Source organism: Montipora capricornis, chromosome 14 (assembly GCF_036669925.1).
Source record: "Montipora capricornis isolate CH-2021 chromosome 14, ASM3666992v2, whole genome shotgun sequence".
Taxonomy (NCBI): Eukaryota; Metazoa; Cnidaria; class Anthozoa; order Scleractinia; family Acroporidae; genus Montipora; species Montipora capricornis.
The window spans coordinates 33,534,043-33,542,851 of NC_090896.1; positions in this window are offsets into that span (position 1 = coordinate 33,534,043).

Sequence of the window (8,809 nt, forward strand, 5' to 3'; positions counted from 1 at the left end):
AAGATGTTGGTTTGTCTCACTGACATAACAGGCGCTACAGCCTGGGCAAGAAAATTTGTAGACAACACAGGATCGTGATAAATTAGAGATGGCATCTTTGGCGCTAAATAAGTTCTTGATCTTGTATGGGAACCCACACAAGATCAAGAACTTATTTATTGCAAGAGGTTCAACTGTATTTACAGTATGTAACCGTACATAGTTTTTCTTAAACATGTAATTCTTTACCATAAATGTGGTGGAAGTTCATTAATTGACAAAAAGAGTGCCCACACACCAAATTTTGAAGATTTAAAAACAGCCACACTATCAGAGTTAACTTTAAATGACATGTTGAACTGCTGTGACAATTAAGAATCCTCCATGTTGAAACTGATCCTTCTATAATTTGCCATCATACACATCATCAATGTTTCCTTCCGCCTGCTTTCTTCTGTGGAAACGATGCTTCAGCCCATTGACAAACTCTTGACCTATCAAAAATACAAAATATTCATATTCAACTCATACTCATATTCAACTCAACACAAACAAAACGGGGTTTGAACTCGATGCCATAAACAATCCAAAACCTACAAGATTAAGATTTTTACCCATTTAAAAAAAAATCAAAAACAAAAATCAGAACAAAGGCAGGGACTACTGACCTTTAAAGAGTTTTCTTATTTGATCAGCAAGAGGTGCTTCCAGAAAAAAAGATGTATTGTTCGCCAGACTGGTGCCACAAATTCTAAAAGAATCAGGAAGTGTTACTGACTCCGTTTGCCTTTGCTCACAAATGTAGCCCTTGCAGAAAGTGCAGAACATATGTTTGACCAAGTTTCCTTTGATGTTCTTGAAATGGTCAAACAGTTTCCTCACATATGTTTTGCAGTAGTTTGGTTTAGGGCAATGTGCCTCAATAACAGCAAGAAGATCAGTAACTCACTGCACTGTAAGGGCGCTTTCCTTTTGTCAGAACTGGCAGGCCAGACCTGTCATTTTGCAAAGAAAATGCATCAATTTTAAGGAACACTGGCATGATAATCCCTCGCATTCTTCTGGAGGAGTATATATCGTCCTCGAAGTGTCTTAATTTGATGGCGTTGTAGAGTTAGTCCTTCCAAATGCCCCGTCTGGCCGGTCAGTTCTGTCAAATGGAAAGCGCCCTAACTCTATGTTTAAGAACAAAAGACAAAGTCAACAGTATACTGGATGAAAGAGAAAGTGATGCACCTTCGTAGAGCGGAGGATCGTTATCATGAGCTTGTTCTACATCACAGTCTTCGTGATCACTCCCATCGGTTGAGTTATCAGAATCAAAGTCATACACTGTACCAGCTGCACTTGAACAGGAAAATAAATCAAAGTCAGACAAGTAATCGATATCAGCGCTGTCAACATGTTCAAAGTTTTCCTCGCCAGTCCAATCCAATCCACAGGGATCTTTTGACAACTCATCTAAGTTGGTGTCAATGTTTTCTTCCTCCCGACAATCTTTCCGCTCTTCAACAGATAAATCAAAGTCATTTTGATGCAATTCGATGGCTTCATTGTCAAATACGTCCGCAAATTCGGCGGCAAGGAGATCTGGAGTACGCTTACATTCTTTTTTACTCCTCCTTAAATTCTGTTGTAATGCTCAAGACTGGAAGGGTTCATCTTGTCCCAAGTACTGGCGATAGGGGCCTCGTTTTCTTCCAGACATCACTTTAGTTTGGTAGAAAAGCAAACTGTCTACAACATGGCTTCCAGCTGTGATGGAATCGAGGCGGTATTGGTAACCTCGTTTCCATGTTTGGCGGACTTTTTCTAGTGTCTTGTGTTTTGTCTTGTTGTTGGACACCTACCCATATTATTATAAAATAATGGCATCATTTAATGCAAAAAGAACTTCTCGGAAACGTACATTTGCTGAAGAAGGTAAGCTATCTGATGTTCTGTGTAGCTTTGTTTTTAGTCTTTGTAGAGTAATAAGTTTCTCTCAGAGAAAAAACTGAAAGTTCATGCTCCGTGTTTCATGTGATTATAAAGTTTAACTTACAATGAGTTTCTCGGGTTTTTCAAATTGGATAACATTAATTATGTGTATTCAGGCTTTTTTGCTCGAATCATAAGGATAAAAATTAAGCTTAATTCTGTGGTCGGACGCTCGTCATTTTCCCCTGCCTTAATTCATAAGGCTTAAAGTTCTTTAAGTTTGAGTTTATACACGGTGAACTGATCACAAAACATTTACAAAACGCTTGAATAACAGTCATAACTAAACACTGGGATATTTTACTGGATGCGTGGTTGAATCTGACTTTTTACAGTGATGTTGATAAAAAATATTTCAAAAATATAAAAGAAGCCTCGACTGTGCTCTGTTCTGTTGTAAGCGCACAGGAAGCAGTAGAGCACGAACTTCGTGCTCTACCGCTTCCTGCGCGCTTACAACAGGGCCCGGTTGTTCGAAAGCCGATTAACTTAATCCAGGATTAGGGTAAACTTTTGCTTCATATTTTCAACTTTTTGGTGATAGTTTCTTTTGCTTATTTTTGTTTCTCAAAATTGACTACTTCTAATATTAGGTTTTGCCGAATATCAGCGTTGAACAACATTTGGGAGTAGAGAAATAAACTCATTGGTTAACTGTTAATCTGGGATTAGCGTTAATCGGCTTTTGAACAACCGGGCCCAGAACAGAACAGAGCAAGCAAGGTGTTCCACTGTCAAGTGATTTACGAAACCAAGTGATATCATTAATTGTAATTTTCAAAACTACAAAAGACAAAATGCCCACGTGCATTACTGACTTTGCTTCCCTTCAAGTGTTTGTGGAGTGGCGACAAAACGTTCCCAAGTGGGCAGGAAGGTGGTAAACTTTGAAGTTTTATTGTCAAAACTTTGAATTTTGATTGGCCAGCAGAACATGTTTTTGTCATGCGTGTGGACAGGTAGTTGCAAGCGAAGGTAAGTTGCTTTCCAGGAGAAGAACGATGCCAAGTTCGCTTTTTTAGTTTAATTTTAAAGATCTACAGGTTTCTACTTCAAAGGAATCGGGCCGCATTGCGGCTCATAAAAACGTGCACTGTTTCAAATGGAAATTTAGAAACAAGGAGCTCAAAGCTTGCGGATAAAAATGAAAATTTGGAAGGAGCTGCCAAGGAGCTACAATTTTATGGCTTGAAGCCGCTTGCAGCTAAATTGCCCGAACTAGCGTCAAAGTTGGAAAGACTAGACTGCTTCCACTGGTTCTAAGGAGAATATGAGAGCAAATTTTGAACTAATCACTCGTCAAGTGAGCGATGATACGAAATTGTTGAGGTTCACCTGAGATAACCAGAGAGTAAGCAAACCAGCGCTACACTGCATTGTAAGTTTGTTTGAGCATTTTCACAAAAATAAAGCTTCTCATCATAAACAGACAGCTCAATTGGTGTTTTCTGTCGTCGTTTTACCTCTTTATTTCTCCCTTAGTAACAAATATTAGGTCTTCTATTGAAAAATTCCCTAAGTTGAGAATTTATTTCTGTTACGAGTTCGAATGTTTTGAGGAAAGGTGGTTTGCAAACTAAAGTGATCGCAGGGTTCTCGGAACAACAGCAAGAAGATTTATTCCAAAAATGAACCTAGTTTCCACGAAGTAAACTCTTAATAACATGTACTCGACAAACTTACACGGCCTCCGCCAACTTGAATAAACACTGCTTCTGTCACACTTGACTAAACACGGTTAACGCCAACTCTCTTCGCTTGTGAAAAACTAGTTTAAAAAAACTCAGCTAGGACTCGTCTACTTATATACTCTGACAAAAAGCTTCTAGAACTTTCTAAAATAGTAATCAATCTAATTAAGGAAGGATTACAAAACACACTGATTTAGAAACGCTTACGCACGGACCTAAAAATAAACAAACTACGAACTCTCGTGAAGCTTCTGGAAAGTAACGCTAGTAACGCAATGCTATTGTTTGTAACATAACCCCTTTCTAGAAGAAATTTCCTAAACAAGAAAAATTGCTAAATAAGGCGCAGTTTAATATCAATAAACTCATTCCTCAGCACGACTCAAGTAATCTGCACCAACGTTCTCTGAGCGCTTAATGGCTTCAACTGTGAGTGAATAACTTTGCAAAAACATAGCCCAACGCATAAGCCATTCGTTAGCAACTTAGCACTGTTCATGTACTTTAAGGGTTCATGGTCCGTCTGAAGAACAAAAGAAACTCCGTACAAATAAAGATGAAATGTCTTGATACTCCATACAATTGCTACACATTCCTTTTCAACTGTGGAGTAGTTCCTTTCTGCACCTGTCAATTTCTTGCTTGCGTAGCAAACGGGAAATAACTTCTCATCATGTTTCTGCATTAACACTGCACCAATTCCACTGTTGGAGGCGTCCGTCCTCAAGAAATAAGTTTTAGCTGGATCGGGGAGTCGTAAAATAGGCTCACTTGTTAGGTAAGACTTGATTGTTTGGTAGGCTTTCTCTTGTGCTTCACCCCACTCAACTTTATTAGGTTGGCCTTTCCGTGTGAGATCAGATGAGGGCACTGCGATCGCTGCAAAGTTGAGGGATGAAGTCTTTGTAGTATCCTGCTAGACCCATAAATGATCGCACCTGTTTCTTTGTGCTTGGCCTTGGGGCATCTTTAATTTTCTCCACGTTATCCTGATGTAGACCAATCATTCCTTGCTCCAGTCGACGACCTAGGAAATCCACACTGTTTACTCCAAATAGGCACTTAGTAGGCCCCGCTTGTACAAGGCGCAAAAATAGCTCCCTTAGGGCTTTAATATGTTCTTCCCAAGTACGGGTGTGAACCAATATATCATCCCAGTACAAATCAACATTGGCTAGATCTTCTAGCAACTTTTTCATTGCACCCTTCAGTGTTGCTGCCGAGTTGATCATTCCAAACGGCATCTTCAAGAACTCGTACGACCAGTCAGGTGTTGTGAAGACCGTTTTCTGAATGTCCTCCTCTGGTATTGTTATCTGCCAATATCCCTTGCTAAGGTCAATTTTTGAGTAGAACTTGTCTCCACTAAGCTTCTGAAACAAATGTTCAGCAGTTGGCATAGGCTCAAGATCAAATACAGTTAGTTTATTTAATTTCCGATAATCAACGCACACACGGTTTGTGTTGTCTTTTTTCTTCACTACTACCACAGGTGATGCATATGGAGAACTGGACTCTCTAATAACTCCCATTTTAATCATGTCGGCAATATCTCTTCTCAGTGATTCTCTGATGCTGTAAGGTACTGGGTAAGGTCTTGATCTAACCGGCTCATCTGAAATGAGTTTAACATGATGCTGAACGAGAACTGTGGCACCTGGAGCTTCAGTAAACAAATTTGTGAACTGTTTAGCCGGATCCATAAATTCATTCCGTTGTTCATCCGTCAGATTTGGTCCGGTTTTAACATCTTTGATTGATTCCTTGGCTACATATCCACCAAGCTCTAAAAAATCAACCTTTTCTCTCCCTGCTTCATCAGCTTTAGCTGCACAGTCGACAGCATCTTCTACACACGAAGCGCCTACTCCACCAGCTACTACTCCTTCGGCTGTAGTCTCCTCTCGCTCAAGGTACTTTATAAGAAGGTTACCATGGTAAACTTTCTCCTTGCCTTTTACTTTCACTTTGTAGTCATTGAGACCTACCACAGAACTAACTTCAAAGGGACCCTTCCACTGCATAAGTAGCTTCTTATGGTCGGTAGGTAGCAGTATAAGCACTTTCTCACCTGACTGGAACTTTCTGACTTTAGACTTGTGGTCGCAATCGTGCTTTCCTTTCTGCTGGGCTTTCTCAAGTTCACTATGAGCGAGTTTAAGGGTATCTTCTAACTTCTCTCGTAATTCAAAAACGTACTGGTAACTGTTCTTTACCTCAGGTTCATCAACTTCTTTTGTCCACAGCTGTTTGAGTATAGCCATTGGTCTTCTGACAGCTCTTCCATATAACAGCTCAAACGGTGAAAAACCAGTGGACTCTTGGGGAACTTCACAATGAGCAAACAACAGCGGGTTTACGTAGCGATGCCACTGTCTTGGCTGCTCACTACACAGTGTCTTGAGCATAGACTTCATCGTTCCATTAAACTTCTCCGCCAAACCATTACATAACGGGTGATAGGGTGTTGTTGTAAGCTGTTTAATGCTTAGTAGTCGGGTGACTTCTCTCATACAGTCAGAAACAAACTGCATACCCAGATCACTCAGGATTTCTTCAGGTACTCCTAGACGGCTGAAGATATCTACAAATGCCTCTGCTACAGTCTCTGTTTCAATGTTCTTTAGTGGCACAGCCTCAGGGTAGCGAGTCGAAAAATCTACCAGTGTCAATATATATCTGTGTCCTTCTTCACTCGGGGGACTGATAGGACCAACAAGATCTATTGCTACTCTCTTAAAAGGTTTATCAATCAGTGGCATCTTCTCTAACGGTACCTTCGGCACTGATCCTTTACGGTCTTCTGACACACGTCACAGGACTTGCAAAATCGGGTTACGTCACCTTGAATCCCAGGCCAATAAAATGCACTCTGGATCTTGTCTGTTGTTTTCTTGATGCCCATGTGACCGACCATGATGGATCCGTGAGCTACTTCTATTATGAGGTGTCTCAACTTCTCAGGTACCATAACTTGTTTAAGCGGTTTACCACCATTCACGTAAGGATGCTTGTACAGGCGGTACAGTACTCCAGAATTTTCTTCGAAGGAAATCTCCGCCTGACCCTTCACTAACACACCGTCTCGATCCCAGTACTTCCGCAGACTCTCATCTTCACGCTGCAGCTGCTTGAGCTTCTTTCTATCCACAATAGGGTTTTCATGGGTACTAGGCACCTTCAAAGTAGTGCGTTCATCCTTTTTCTTAGCTTGATTTCGGGTAGTTACTGCACAAGCCTCTTGCCAACTGGGTTCTGGATTTTGTGCATCCCTTGCATTACGTACATTACCAATAATTTGGTCGTAGATAGGATCTGAAAGGCACTGCGCTTCTACTGTCCCTTAAGATAAGGTGTATCAACATAAATTCTTGCTATAGGCACCTTCCTCGCTGTGTTGTCAATAAGCATCGTGACGTTAAAATCTCTGGTGAGCTGATCCTCGCCGACAAGGTCCTTCATGACTACAACTCCACTGCAACCGGTATCTCTTAAAACGTCGACAGTCTTCTCTCCAACTCTGCCCTTTACAACAGGCATCTTACTTCTTACTCCATTTAGTGGTTCAACACAGGCATTACTTAGCAACGGAACTTTCTTACCACAGGCTAACAGAAGCTGATCATTTTGAATACACGACTTGACTTCTTCGGGGGTAGCATTAAGATCTGGTGACTTAACCAAACATCCAGCACTAACTTGACCACGTTGCACAGGGTTACCATCTTTACCTTGGCCTCCTGACTTCCGTCCACCTGATCGACAGTTCCTTGCTTCATGACCTTGCTTGCCAAATAGGAAACACTTTCTTGCTAGAGCTGGGCAGTTAATTGCTTTGTGACCACGGGCATAACATTTGTAACACTGGAGAGCTGTGCGTTCTTTGTTTCTTCCGCCTTGGACTGTACTAACGGCCTCTTGGTCGAAGAGCTAAACAAGTGCTTTCCATGAGCTTCCAAGAATTAATCAGCGATTTTCGCTATCTAGTCAAGGGTTTCCAGGGCTCTTTCACGAAGGTGAATAGCTAACTCTCTCAATAAACTGTTCTTCCACAATTAGATCTTTCAAGCCTTCAAAAGAACGTTCAGTGTGCGACAGTTCTAACCAACGCAACAAGTATCTCTCCAGTCGAACTTTAAACTGTTCTGGGCTCTCATCGACTTCCGGCTTTGATGCTCTAAATTTACGGCGATATCCATCCTCCGTAGGGTCATATCTCTTCATCAATGCTAGCTTTAGTCAGTCATAATCTTGGGCTGCTTCCTCAGATAACCGCAAATAAACTTCTAGTGCACGTCCAGCAAATCTTTCAAATCTTTGTAAATAAGCATCCAAGTCGTCCTTGCCATCGACAAATGAGGGAAGCTTGGGTGCCTTGGCCCTACCCTCTCACACTTCAGGACGCCCGTCAGCATTCTCCACAGCCAAAACCTGCAATCTCCAGCTCATGTTCTCTTTTTGCCGCTTCAATAGCCTCTTTCTGTTTCACCAGCTCGGTTTCCATCTCCAGTTTTCTTAGTTCGCGTTCTTGTCGCCTGGTTTCTCTTTCCTCGTCTTCCCTTCTTCTATGTTCTTCAAGTAATCGACGTCTCTCTTCCTTTTCTTCTTCTAATTGCCTCCTTTTTTTCTTCTCTTTCTTGCTGTTCCCTTCTTCGTTCTTCTTCAAATAAAATAATAAAAAATGTGTTGTTAAATTATCCTATATAATATTTGTGTGAACCAGCAGCAAACACAAACTGGAAACTGTAAGCAACTTTTATTAGCTTTACAGGCATATAGCTTCACTGTGATCAACTGGACCTAGATTGCTCCTTTGCTCCTTCCAATCCAAAGGACCCTTCTTCTTAAACTGTCTTTTCCTGGTTTCTGTAGTCGGCAAACAAATGAATTCCTCTCCTGGAAAGGCCCACTGCTTCTGTCACACTTGACTAAACACGGCTAATGCCAACTCTCTTCGCTTATAAAAAACTAGTTAAAAAAAACTCAGCTAGGACTCGTCTACTTATATACTCTGACAATAAGCTTCTAGAACTTTCTAAAATAGTAATCAATCTAATTATAGAAGGATTACAAAACACCGATTTAGAAACGCTTACGCACGGACCTAAAAATAAACAAACTACGAACTCTCGTGAAGCTTCTGGAAAGTAACGCTAGTC